At 45.9% G+C, this 14,244-nt stretch overlaps 4 non-coding genes across 4 annotated transcripts; all 4 read right to left on the bottom strand.

Annotated features, from left to right (window-relative positions):
• Window positions 1-3,725: 3,725 nt before the first annotated feature.
• On the bottom strand, window positions 3,726-3,797 carry trnah-gug (transfer RNA histidin (anticodon GUG)). Its single transcript has one exon. It is a non-coding gene; the product is annotated as a tRNA-His (tRNA).
• A 1,804-nt stretch (window positions 3,798-5,601) lies between these two features.
• trnah-gug (transfer RNA histidin (anticodon GUG)) lies at window positions 5,602-5,673 on the bottom strand. Its single transcript has one exon. It is a non-coding gene; the product is annotated as a tRNA-His (tRNA).
• A 5,906-nt stretch (window positions 5,674-11,579) lies between these two features.
• trnah-gug (transfer RNA histidin (anticodon GUG)) lies at window positions 11,580-11,651 on the bottom strand. The gene has a single exon. It is a non-coding gene; the product is annotated as a tRNA-His (tRNA).
• Window positions 11,652-13,819: 2,168 nt separating this feature from the next.
• On the bottom strand, window positions 13,820-13,891 carry trnah-gug (transfer RNA histidin (anticodon GUG)). The gene has a single exon. It is a non-coding gene; the product is annotated as a tRNA-His (tRNA).
• Window positions 13,892-14,244: the final 353 nt, after the last annotated feature.

The raw sequence follows: 14,244 nt of genomic DNA, 5'->3' as shown, positions 1-14,244 counted from the left end.
TTGCATCTTCCTCAAAAACCACATCTCTGCTGCTTTAGTTAGTTTCCTCGTGTTATTAGATATTGTCCAACTTTCTGAGCCATATAGCATAACTGGATAAACGTAACATTTCAGTAAATAAATTAAGTAATTAAATTAAATACGTAGTGCAAAAAAAAGTCGTGATGTACTTTCATGGATTCAATGTCAAGTTCAAAATCTGATGGCAGTGCGGAAGAAGCTGTTCCTGAAGGCAAGTCCTGGGTGATGGAGGGTCTTTAATGATAGATGCCGCCAATTTAAGGCGTTCCTCTTTGAAGATGTCATGGATGCTACGGAGGCTGGTGCCCATGTTGGAGGCTGGCTGAATTCATAACTTTCAGCAGCTTCTTTGGATTCTCTGCAGCAGCACTCCCAAACCTCCCCTCCACCGCCCCACCCCCGTCAACAAACAGCGATGTGGCCAATTAGAATACTCTCGACGGTACATCTGTAGAAATTTGCGGGCATCTTTGGTGACACACTCGAGGGACTTCAGCCAACTTGAAACAGCCTGCGTGTGTGATGGTTGTTACCCCTTCCCCCGATTTTATTTGCAAAGTTACAAAGCGCCGATTGTGTCATCTATATACCACTAAAACTCTCATGCTCTGTCTGTCTGTTTGTCTATTTGTGACCTCCAATTAGAACAAACGATGTATTACAGAGGCACTTTTTGGCTAAATTGAATTAAAATGCGCTAACTTATAGAATGCAGGCAAAGTTCAGGGTTATATATTCGTATAAAATTGCTTATTCGCCAAAAATCAACAGCCTGGCTTTCACCCGAGAGCTGATCCACCATCCTGGAAATCGGGACGCGACAGCCCGACGCACGCGCACGGCCAGCCTCAGCATCGACACCTACAAGAGCGAAAGGGCAGGGCACCCCTATTTAGAGGGATCACATTCTGCTAATCACCATCAGCATGTTCAGGATTGGGACAGATCTAACTGCCACCCATCAATAAGACATAATTAAATCTTATTGTAATGTCGTACTACGAGACAGCCATAAAAGCCTTTGCTGCAGTCAAAGGACAGCGGTGACTATATCACGTCCATTTAGGAGAGCGCCAACCACATCATCAAGAATAATCAGCATCCTTTGGTGTTAGTGCTTCGTATCTTCTATCCAGCATTAGTGTAAAAAATGGTCAGCCTAATTATGCCGTGTGGAAAGGGAAGACATTATGGTCAAGAAATGACGGCAAACGTCGTCGGGAAGCGGCAAGGAGAGAGAAAGTAGAAGAATCGGGTGAGAACAGGGCCGCACGACTCCAGGAGCAAAGAGTCAAGACAAAAAAAGATGAGAGAAGAAGAGACAGAGGAGGAGAGGCATGCACCTCTCCAGGATCAGAGACAAACAGCAAACAGCAGAAGAGATAAAGAGTTGGGGGATGAAAGGGCTGCACGTCACCAGAATGACAACGAGAGGCACAAGGGTGGCAGAGCAACACTCACAACACGCTGGAGAGTTCAATGTTCATGCCTATAGGCTGGAGACCACCCAGACTGTATATGAGGAGTTGCTCATCCAACCTGAGTTTAGCCTCATTCTGGCAGTAAAGTGGGCCATGTATGGATATATCTGAATGGCAATGTGAAGCGGAGTTGAAGTGGGTGGCAACCGGGACATCCTGTCTGTTGCGGCGGATGGAGCGGAGGTGCTCGACGAAGTGGTTCCCCAATCTGCGTCGGGTTTCACCGATGTAGAGGAGGCCGCACCGGGAGCACCAGATGCAATAGATGACCCCAACAGACTAACAAGTGAAGTGTTGCCTCACCTGGAAGGACTGTTTGGGGCCCTGAATGGTGGCAAGAGAGGAGATGTAGAGACAGGTATAGCACTTACGCTTACAGGGATAAGTGCCAGGTGGGAGATCCATGGGGAGGGATTTGTGGACCAGGGAGTCACGGAGGGAACGATCCCTGCGGAAAGCAGAGAGGGGTGGAGAGTGAAAGATGTGTTTAGTGGTGGGGTCCTGTTGAAGGTGGCGGAAGTTGTGGATGATAATGTGCTGGATCCGGAGGCAGTTGGGTTGGTAGGTGAGGACAAGGGGAACTCTGTCCCTGTTGTGATGACAGGTGGATGGGGTGATGGCCGAATTGCGGGAAATGGCGGAGAGGCGGGTGAGGGCATCATTGATGACGGCAGAAGGGAAACCGCGATCCTTAAAGAAAGAGGATATTTGAGATGTCCTGCATGGCAGATAAGCCAGAAATGATGCCATCAAAAGTGTCCCTCGTTAAATGAGGAGCAGCTATATTTGCTTTGCTACGCGTCGTTCTTCTTTAATAAACTGAGGTTTTCTACTTCAGTTTCCAAAGCAAAGCGATATGATTGGCATTCAGGAAAACTTAATGTTCATTCTGGTCACATCAGACTGCACTACCTGTCTCTCAAAGGGTGCCCCAACGGGTCACCCCGTTGCCTAGTATTTCGATAAAGCCCATAGGTTAATCCATTCGCCAAGAAGTAGCGTGGTACTTAGCTTTGGTCCCAGCGACCCAGTTTCCATTCTACTGCGTGCATGCTTGGGTGGACTTTGCACCTTAACCCTGTGACCGCCTGCAAAGAAAATTTCCTTGATACATTTTCCCTGGTATCTAACTGTGTAGTAATATCTGCGATGAATTGATGTTTAGACACTACATTAAAGATTAGTTTTATTTGCCACATGTATATCGAAACAGGTAGAGAATTGCATCGTTTGCGGCAACGGAAAAACAGAGGAGCCCCTCTCTTCTCGATGCTATCATCGAGCAGGAGGTCCAGGAACCAGGTTTAGGTACATTTATTACTCTCCAACCACCAGGCTCCTAAACCACCGTTGTCACCTTCATTCATCTCAACAGTGAATTAACTCCACAATCTATAGACGCACTTCCAATGTCACTACATTGAAACGGCTCATGTTATCAGATTTATTTAATTACTCTTCTGTTACTTGCACATAATTTGTTTGTCTGATTTTGTTATCGCATTTTTTTAAATAAATGCTATATTATTTATTTATATTCCAGTGAATGTTGCAATAAAATGAATCTCAAGGGTTGAGTTTGGTTTACATATGCAATGCCCTGGTTCGTATTTGTTACTGTTATGCGGTTTCTGTGCAAGCTGCTTGTTTGGGTTACTGTTGAAGATAGGAGATAGGAGGATGGCCGGATTAAGGGGAGGTTTCTCTGGTGAGGGACACTAGACGCCGGATTCGACCGGGAGCTGGTCCGTGATTCGACGGGAACGAAGTGTTTCACATACTTCGGTAATAATTTTTTTCTTTGAACTTTGAATATAATAGCTGCAGACTGCAAGTGGTGGCACACATTCGGCGACAACACAGCGTGCCTACATCTCACTAACACTGTAGGTCATTGGAATATGAGAAGTGACCGGAGCACGCGGAAGAAACTCACGTATAAAGTTCCTTACATGCAGAGTGGGAAATTCAGTCTCGCCTTCTACTCCACCCCATCCCACCCCACCCCACCCCCATCGCTAGGTCTGTAAAGCGTTACGCTAACCGTAACTATGAGAAACGACCTATGGTCAACACCACTTAGAACATGAAATAACCATCGCCATCGAGAATCCTTACCCCTCACTACCTCCATCACTGCCATTCCTAAAACGCACACGGGCGGTGTAACAACCTCAGAAAGAAAAGAATCAAACCCATTGCCGTGTCATTGTTTTTCCGCAATGCCGTGACTCGGATTCGAACCGAGGTTGCTGCGGCCACAACGCAGAGTACTAACCACTATACGATCACGGCGAGCTACATGGGTGATATGTAGACGTACAAGAAAATGTTTTGTAGTGAGTGATAGGATGGAGGAGGGGCATAAAATTAAGGATGTAATGTGTGTTTTTTTTCTCCCTCTCTGATTACCGCGAGCTATGGCTCTTCTGTTTGGAGCGGAAGAGAATGAAAGGCGGCTTGGTACAGTTGAATAACATTATAATGATGTGTCTATACTAATATTAAAATATTTTAGAATCGGCAAGATTGAAAGTTGAAAAGTTAATGATTTGATTTGTAAATATATCGAACTGTAAGTATATATATTTACTTATCCGTAAATATGTTTCGAACTGTCGAGATGAGAAATAGCATGTAGATGTTTAATTATATGGATACAAGTTCGATGCTAATGTAACCGAAAGACGAGCCACGCCTGTCGGAGTCAGCTACTGCCAGATCGAATATAAATCCATTAATTTGAAGGCAAACTGAGTGGACTTGCTTGTAACTACGAAACAGTGTGTGTTAACCTAACGTAACACGCCAAAACTAATTTCTAATACACGGAAATGTATATAGCGAACAAAGTTTCGTTACAAGGATCCAAATGAAAACCGCCAGACTGTGCAACAGTAGGAATGAACGGATTAATTAGATGTCAGAATCAGAATCAGGTTTATTATCACCGGAATGTGACGTGAAATTTGGTCTCCAGATGTTTTCTTGATCTTCAATAGTTGTTACTCGACGGACACCTTCCCGTTTCGCAACCCCCCCCCCCCCCTCCCACCACCACCACCACCACCCCGCATCCCTATTTTACTTGCAATATCACAACGCGCCGGTTGTGGCGTATTTCAATAAAGCCCATAGACTAATCCGTTTGCCAAGATTCTAACTGGACAGTGCAGTAGCGCAGCACATTCTCCCTTCAACGGAAGTTTTTCTCTGTACATTGTCACTAGTATCTAACTGTGCAGTAATATCTGGCATAAACTGAAGTGTAGACACTAAATTGTGGATACTAGGTTAAAGATTAGCTTTACTTGTCGGCGACCCGTTTCCAGCCGTTCTGTGCATGCTTGTGTGGACTTCATACGTTTTCCCTGTGACCGCCTGAGTTTCCTGCCAACATTATTGTGCTCTGTACATTGTCCCCAGTACCTAACGGTATAGCAGTATTTGGGAGAAGTTCACGTGTAGACACTGGATTATGAATTACAAACAACAGGAATTCTGCAGATGCTGGAAATTCAAGCAACACACATCAAAGTTGCTGGTGAACGCAGCAGGTCAGGCAGCATCTCTAGGAAGAGGTACAGTCGACGTTTCAGGCCGAGACCCTTCGTCAGGACTAACGAAGGGTCTCGGCCTGAAACGTCGACTGTACCTCTTCCTAAAGATACTGCCTGGCCTGCTGTGTTCACCAGCAACTTGGATTATGAATTAGCTGTACTTGTTACATGTACATTTAAACATCAAAACATACAGTGGTACACACACAAAATGTTGGTGGAACTTAGCAGGTCAGGCAGCATCCTTGAAAATGAATAAATAGTCGGCGCTTCGGATCGAGACCCTTCATCAGGACTCAGTCGAGTCCTTTGCTTTGTGTCAATGAGCAGCAAACGTCCGCAACTGTAAGCGACGCCCACACTTCCGGCGCGTTACACAGCATTCCCACAAGTTACCTTAGGTCTTTGGAACGGGGAGGAAAACAAGAGGCCAACTCCCTACGCACAGCGGCGGGAATTGAACAGCTAACTACTACACTACCGCAGCGCTCCAGAAAGAAAAATAGAGAACCCATTGCCGTGTCATTGCTTTTCCGCAATGCCGTGACTCGGATTCGAACCGAGGTTGCTGCGGCCACAACGCAGAGTACTAACCACTATACGATCACGGCGAGCTACATAGGAACTACGCAAATGCAACGAAGAAAATCGCATTGTATGGAATGGGACGAACGTCCTGTTTGTGTGAATTCTTCTGTGATTTTTGGAAGAAATTGAATTCTGAAAAGCACTGGACTATTTAAGATGGGCTTAAGTAGCTAAGTAAATATTGGACTATTTACCAAACAGATATCATAATACTACATGGTTAAATTGCATTTCCTCTTATTTCCAATGAAGCTTTACCCCAGATATGTGGTGAATATTCTGAGTTTCTGAATACACTTTTCATTGATCATTTGATATTCTGAATATCCTCTTTACAACGGCGGTATAGAGATCTAAAATGCCAGCAGTTCCTGAGAGTGCACATCTCGCACAATCTCCCATAGTCCCAGAACGCATTTAACACAGTCCGAAAAGCTTACCAGTACACAAACAACAGGAATTCTGCAGATGCTGAAAATGCAACACACGAAGGGTCTCGGCCTGAAACGTCGACTGTACCTCTTCCTGGAGATGCTGCCTGGCCTGCTGCATTCACCAGCAACTTTGATGTGTGAAGCTCACCAATACGACTACTTTTTAAAGTGATTGAGAGAGCTGGATTACTCATATTTATAGTCCAGCGGTGGAATGAAGGGCTGAATTGCGTGTGTCTGCACGCTATCGGGTCTGGACATTGTCACTCGGGGACTTAGACTACATACGTTTTTTTTTCAGAATCAGGTTTATTATCACTGGCGTGTGACGTGAAATTTGTTAACCTAGCAGCAGCAGTTCAATGCAATACATAATCGAGTAGAGAGAGAGAAAAAATAAATAAAATAAAACATAATGATAAATAAATCAATTACGTATATTGAATGGATTATTTTAAAATGTGCAAAAACAGAAATACTGTATATTAAAAAAGTGAGGTAGTGTCCAAAGCTTCAAAGTCCATTTAGGAATCGGATGGCAGAGGGGGGAAACTGTTCCTGAATCGCTGAGTGTGTGCCTTCAGGCTTCTATATCTCCTACCTGATGGTAACAGTGAGAAAAGGGCATGCCCTGGGTGCTGGGGGTCCTTAATAATGGACGCTGCCTTTCTGAGACACCACTTCCTAAAGATGTCCTGGGTACTTTGTAGGCTAGTGCCCAAGATGGAGCTGACTAGATTTACAACCTTCTGCAGCTTCTTTCGGTCCTGGGCAGTAGCCCCTCCATACCAGACAGTGATGCAGCCTGTGAGAATGCTCTCCACAGTACAATTATAGAAGTTACTGAGTGTATTTGTTGACATGAGAAATCGCTTCAAACTCCTAATAAAGTATAGCCACTGTTTATGACTACGTCAATATGTTGGGACCAGGTCAGATTCTCAGAGATCTTGACACGCAGGAACTTGAAGCTGCTCACTCTCACCACTTATGATCCCTGAGGATTGGTATGTGTTACATAGAAACGTAGAAACATAGAAAACCTACAGCACAATACAGGCCCTTCGGCCCACAAAGTTGTGCCGAACATGTCCCTACCTTAGAACTACCTAGGCTTCTATTTTTCTAAGATCCATGTAGCCATGCACGAGTCTGTTAAAGGACCGTACCGTATCTGCCTCGCCGCCGCCGCCGGCAGCCCATTCTACGCACTCACCGCTCTCTGCGTAAAAAGCTTACCCCTGACATCTCCTCTGTACCTGCTTCCAAGCACCTTAAAACTATGCCCTCTCGTGCTAGCCATTTCAGCCCCGGGGAAAAGCCTCTGACTATCCACACGACCAATATCTTCCATTATCTTATCCACCTCTATCAGGTCACCTCTCATCCTCTAACGCTCCAAGCAGAAAAGGCCGATTTCACTCAACCTATTCTCATAAAGCATACTCCCCAATCCAGGCAACATGGACAAAGGGTGTAAATCTCCTCTGCACCCTTTCTATGGTTTCCACGTCCTTCCTGTAGTGAGGCGACCAGAATTGAGCACAGTACTCCGAGTGGGGTCTGACCAGGGTCCTATATAGCTGCAACATTACCTCTCGGCTCTTAAACTCAATCCCACTTCGTCTTACCCTTCCTGAAATCCACAATCAGCTCTTTCGTCTCACTGATGTTGAGTGCCAGGTTGTTGCTGCGGCACCATTCCACTAGTTAGCACATCTCACTCCTGTACGCCCTCTCATCACCACCTGAGATTCTACCAACAATGGTAGCATCGTCAGCAAATTTGTAGATGGTATTTGCGCTATGCCTAGCCACACAGTCATGAGAATACAGAGAGTAGAGCAGTGGGTTAAGCACACACCCGTGAGGTGCACCAGTGTTGATCGTCAGCGAAGAGGATATGTTATGACGAATCCGCACAGACTGTGGTCTTCTGGTTGGGAAGTAAAGGATCCAATTACAGAGGGAGGTACAGAGGTCCAGGTTCTGCAACTGTCATAGTGGAGGTCGTTGGGAACGGACCCAAATGCAAGACACAGACACTGAAGCACTAGGAACAGCACTAGGAGTGACAAGAAGGCAAGAGAAGTCGGGAGGAAACGATGCTCGTCATGCACACAGACCCTACACAAGACAAGGACACCGGGCCTGGGCTAAGACTTGACTAGGATAGCGGAACCAGGACATGGAACTAGGAACTAGGAGCCAAGGCTTGGACTCCGAGCCATAGACTGGACAAGGACCCAGAACCTGGGTCTTGACTCGAGCTCGGACCCCGGAACTAAGCGAGGACATGACATGGCTACAGGAATGGACGTGGCTTGGGTTCCTCGAGGTTTGGTTTCTTCGTGGCTTGGGTTCTTCGTGGCGAGGACATGATGGGGCTTGGGTTCCTCGAGGCGAGGACATGATGGGGCTTGGGTTCCTCGAGTCGAGGACATGACAGGGCTTGGGCTCCTCGAGGCGACGGCATGACGGGGTTTGGGTTCGGACTCCGAGCCAGAGACTGGACGAAGACCCAAAGCCTGGGTCTTGACTCGGGCTCGGACCCCAGATCTAGGCGAAGACAAGACGTATCTGCAGGACGAGGAGAGGCAACAGGACTGGACGTGAGACTCCTGGACAGGACAAGAGAACCCCAGCACAGGACGAGGGAACCCCAGCACCAGGTTGGGCAAGGTACTCCTGGGCTGGGCGAGACAAATGGACAAGACGAGAATACAAAGCAATGGCTTGGACAGGACAAGGTTGTTGGATCGTGGCTAGGACTGGACAAAACCCCGATGCCTTGACTTGGTCGAGGGAGAGACAGGAATATGGAACACAGAGCCGGGACCCCACCTTGGAAACGGGACGTAGGGCAGGGACTCATACACAGAATGCAGAATACAACGAGATGGTTGCGGCAAATGGCCGGACCTACCTGGCGAAGGCGTGGACACAGAGACAGTTCCGAACACTAAGTAGCGGCAAACGGCCGGACCTACCTAGTGAAGGCGACGACACAAAGACAGATCACAACACTAGGTAGTGGCAAACGGCCAGACCTACCTAGTGAAGGCGTGGACACAGAGACAGTTCAAAACAACAATAGACAGTTCCTTATCTTTCTCCGGCGATGGAACTTGATAGCGGTGCAGGCGAGGGTTACAGGCAAGGCAGGGCTTCAGACGAGGCGAGGCGAGGCGAGGCAACAGAAGGCAGGGGAAGGGAAGGGAAGGGAAGGGAAGGGAAGGGATTCAGACAGGGGGTTTGGACAGGAACAAACCAGCCACCAGAGGTTGAATCCTGAAGGTATTTATGAGGCCAGCACAAACGAGAATCAGCTGCCTCAACAGAAACTGGGGAAAACCGGAAAACCTGGAATAAGGAAAATGGACCGGACCGTGAACCGGATTGCGAATTTCACGGACCGTGAACCGGAATGCGGATTTCACGGACCGGGCCATGACAGCAACTTCTCAATCGGGATTGTGCGAATGATGGTATTAAATGCTGAGCTGTAGTCTATGATCAGCATCCTAACGTAGGTGTTTGTGTTGTCTGTGGTCTAAAGCCGTGTGAAGAGCCATTGAGATTGAGTCTGCCGTTGACCTATTGTGACGACAGGCAAATTGCAATGGGTCCAGGTCCTTGCTGAGGCAGGAGTTCGGTCTAGTCATAACCAACCTCTCAAAGCATTTCATCACTGTCGATGTGAGTGCTACCAGGCGATAGTCGTTAAGGCGGTTTGAGTCAATATGCTTCTTTTGCTCGATATTTTAAATTATCTTACTGTTTTTTTTTAATGTCGCTTGTTTTTTTGAATATTTTGCAGCTTGGCTCCAGAGGAGCGCTGTCTTGTTCAGCTGTATCAGTGTACGATTTGAATGATAATTAAACTTGATTTGATTCGTTGATTTGGAAACTTACATCATTCCACAGGTACGCATTGCAGAGCGTCCTAACAACCTACGTCCCAGCAGCGGACAAGGGTCTACAACGGGTATTCAAAACTGTCCATCCCATCACAGACACCGGCCTACCCGCCATCAAGGACATATCTGGAGAACGGTGCCGAAAACATATCATGGAGGAAGAGACTCCAAATCGGAATCGGGTTTAATATCACTCGCATCTGTCATGAAACCTGTTGTTTGCGGCAGCAGTACATTGCACTACATAGTAATAAAAACAACCATAAGTAACAATACGAAGCATGTATAAAATAAATTAAATAAGTAATGCAAAAAAAAGAGGTGGAAATGCTAAGGAAGTGTTCATAGGTTCATTGCCCATTCAGAAATCTGATGGCAGAGGGGAAGAAGCGTTTGTCTTCAAGCTCCTGTACCTCCTTTTTAACGGTAGCAATGAGAAGAGGACATGTGCTGCATCCCGCCTTTTGGAGGCAGCGCCTCCGGAAGATGTCCTAGATCAAGTGCGTTGGCTTTTATTTGTTCTACAGATGATATGTTGGCGGTATTTGTTCAGAGACTTCTTAAAGCTGGCCTGGTTGAAATCTCCCGCAATGTTAGGGAAGGCATCAGGGTGCGAAGTTTTCTGCCTGTTGATTACGTTGCTCAGCTCCTCCACAGCCTGCTTGACACTGGCCTGGGTGGAATGTACACTGCTGCCAGGATGATGGCGGGAAACTCCTCGCCAGATGAAATGGACGACATTTGACCGCTAGATGCTCTGGAGCTGAGCATCTAAAACCGCCACGTTTCTGCACCAAGATGAGTCAATCATAAAGCATACTCCACCTCCTCTGCCAGCAAAAGGATCCCATCCACCCTGTTCATTGACTGCTTGTCTCACTCCCATCAGGGAGTAAGCTAGGTAGCATCCACGCCAGGGTCACCAATCTCAAAAACAGTTACTTTGCCCGAGCACTAAGGCTGATCAGCACCTCCATCCTCTAACCCACCCCTCCGCACCCACAACCACCACTACTTCCTGTCAGTCATCTTACGTATAGTCACTCCTCTGCCTGGCATCACTTCATAACCATACAATCAATCTATTTATATAAACTATTTTATGTACTTACATTTATTGTGTTTTAATACACACAAAATGCTGGAGGAACTCAGCAGGCCAGGCAGCATCAATGCAGAAAAAAGTACAATTGATGTTTCGGGCCGAAACCCTTCGCCAGTACTGAAAATTAAATCATTGTTCGTGGTAAATAACAGAAAGATTTTTTTTTAAATTCCAACAGTCGATTCAAAAGTGTATGGCCACTCACTGCTCTGTTCTACACTACACATGATGACACACTTCACACTGAAGTCAATGCAGAATACATTTATATCAGGGAGAGGGGCTGTTCGCTTATGGTCAACACCATTGAAAACGTGAAGTAATCTAATGCTCTTGTGCAGTAATCGTTATCCTGGGTCTTCATTCCTCACTACCTCCACCGCTTCCATTCCCAAAGCGGCGATATAACAAATCCAGAAAGAAAGAAAACACCACACCATGCCCATTGCCGTGTCATTGTTTTCCCGCAATGCCGTGACTCGGATTCGAACCGAGGTTGCTGCGGCCACAACGCAGAGTACTAACCACTATACGATCACGGCGAGCTACCTGGGCACTACGTAAGATCAAAGAACAAAATTGCAATGTAGTAATGGGGTGGGGAAAGAAAAGACAAAGGAGAAAGTTAAATGGTGAATAGAATCTGTGATATTTTTCTCTCCCCCTCGGCTTACAGGGAGCATAGCAACAATAAATTAAATTCAATGCTTCAACTGTGTTTGCTTAATAATCAATACGTCTAATATCGAAGGGTTGAGCGAGCTAGGGCTTTTCTCTTTGGAACGGGAGAGAATGGAGTCGATTGATAGAGACGTATAACATCAGAGACGTGTATTAAATTATAGATTGTTATATCATTACAATATTTTAGAATCAACAATATTGAAAATTGACAGCTTAGTGGTATCGTTTGTAAATATTTCGAACTGTCGAAATGAGAAATAAGATGTAGATGTTTAATTATACGGATAAAATTTCAACGGTGATGTAACAGAATGACGAGCCACGCCTGTCTCCATCAGCTACTGCTAGATCGCATATGAATCCATTTTTAATTCAATTCAATTCAAGTTTAAGTGTTATTCAACTATACGTGAATACAGCCAGATGCGACAGTGTTACTAAGAGGTTAAAGTGCAAAAATACATTGTCAACAGTCACATTCATGGAATAAAAGAGTCCCGAAGCACCCTACCACCACCACAGCACACCCCGCCTCAACTGCGACCCCGATACCGCAGGCTGATTCCCGTCTTCGCTCTTATAATTCAACAAACCCAGATAGAATATCAGTAAAATACAGCAATACAGAACGTGCAGGTACAGTATATAGAACAGAACCAACCCCACCCAGCCCAGAGCTGTCCACCCAATCAGACGCCCGCTAGGCACATATAGAATATTAGTAAAAACACGACCAGATATGTGTGTGTGTGTGTGTGTGTGTGTGTGTGTGTGTGTGTGTGTGTGTCTGTGTGTGTGTGTGTGTGTGTGTGTGTGTGTGTGTGTGTGCGTGTGTGTGTGTGTGTGTGTGTGTGTGTGTGTGTGTGTGTGTGTTCCTAAGTACATGTGCAAACTGTGCATGCTGAGCCATCTAGTGGACTTCTTTGTAACTACAAAACGGTGTTGTTGAAAACTCCCTTAAAATCTCCCGCAATGTTGGGGAAGGCATTAGAGTGAGCAGTTCCCTGTTTGCTGATTACGTTGTTCAGCTCCTGCGAAGCCTGCTTGACATTGGATGATGAAATGTACACCGCTACCAGGATGATGGCGGAAAACTCCCTCGCCGGACAAAATGTGCGGCATTTGACCGCTCGATGCTCTAGCTCGGGTGAGCAGGACTGAGAAAAGACCACCACGTTTGTACACCAAGATGAGTTAATCATAATGTATACTCCACCTCCTCTGCTTTTAAAAAGGATCTTAGCAATCGGGCTCATGGACTGTTTGTCCCACGCCTGTCAGGGAGGCGGCCACGTATCATCACCAGACCCAAAAGTCGTTACTTCACCTAAACCCTAAGGCTTATCAGCACCTCCATCCACTAAAGCAACTCTCCACACCCCAGCCACAACTACTTTATCATTTCCTGTCAGTCATCTTATGTACAGACCCTCCAGTGCCTAGCACCACTTTAAGGGCATGCAGTACAATCAATTTATGCATATAAGCTATTTTATATGTTTGTAATTACTCTGTTTTTATGCTGCATCAGATCCAAAAAAAAAAATCCTTTCCCTTTACACTTGTGTACTGGAAATGACACTACACTATCTTGGATCTTCAACCCTGCTAACGCTTTTCTCTGTATTTACCAACTCTTTATTTATTTTCAAGAAGCATTCGAAATCATTTTTGGTGTTATATAATAAGATTTTTCATTAGATTCCGACAGTCGATTCGAAGGTAAATGGCCATCCCCTTCTCTGTTCTACACTACACACATTGAAACGCTTCTGAATGTGAATGAAGGCATTAGAGAGAACCTGTATGTCAGTGACAGTGGCCTTCCCCTGAGCTCAACACCACTTAAAACATGAAGTAACCTAATGCCCTTGTGCAGTAACCATCGTGAGTTCTCGCCCCCGAAACAAACACCTCACCACCGCGACTGCAAAGTGCTCCATCTCCCAAAACGCAGACGGGCGATGTAACAACCCCAGAAGAAAGAAAAACTGCGCACCCATTGCCGTGTCACTGTTTTCTACAATGCCGTGACTCGGATTCGAACCGAGGTTGCTGCGGCCACAACGCAGAGTACTAACCACTATACGATCACGGCGAGCTACATGGGCACTACGCGAGGGAAAAAAATATTGTAGTGACGGGATGGCGACGGAAAGGAGAAAAGAGAAAGGCAAAGTGGAAAATAAAATATGGGATGAGTTTTTTTTTCTGTCCCTTTGATTAACGGGATCATAGCAACAATAAATTAAATTCATTGTTTTAACAATATTTGCCTAATCAGCAATAAGTCCAAAATCGAAAGACGCGCTGACGTAGGGTTGCGAGATAGAGATCTGATTATAAAAAAGCAAACACGAGGAAATCAGCAGATGCTGGCAATTCAAGCAACACATATAAAAAATGCTGGTGAACGCAGCAGGCCAGGCAGCATCGATAGGAGGAGGTACA

This window comes from Mobula birostris, chromosome 5 (assembly GCF_030028105.1).
Source record: "Mobula birostris isolate sMobBir1 chromosome 5, sMobBir1.hap1, whole genome shotgun sequence".
NCBI classification, from domain to species: Eukaryota; Metazoa; Chordata; class Chondrichthyes; order Myliobatiformes; family Myliobatidae; genus Mobula; species Mobula birostris.
The sequence above is the reverse complement of the archived record's forward strand: the minus strand, read 5'-3'. Positions and strand labels throughout refer to the sequence as shown.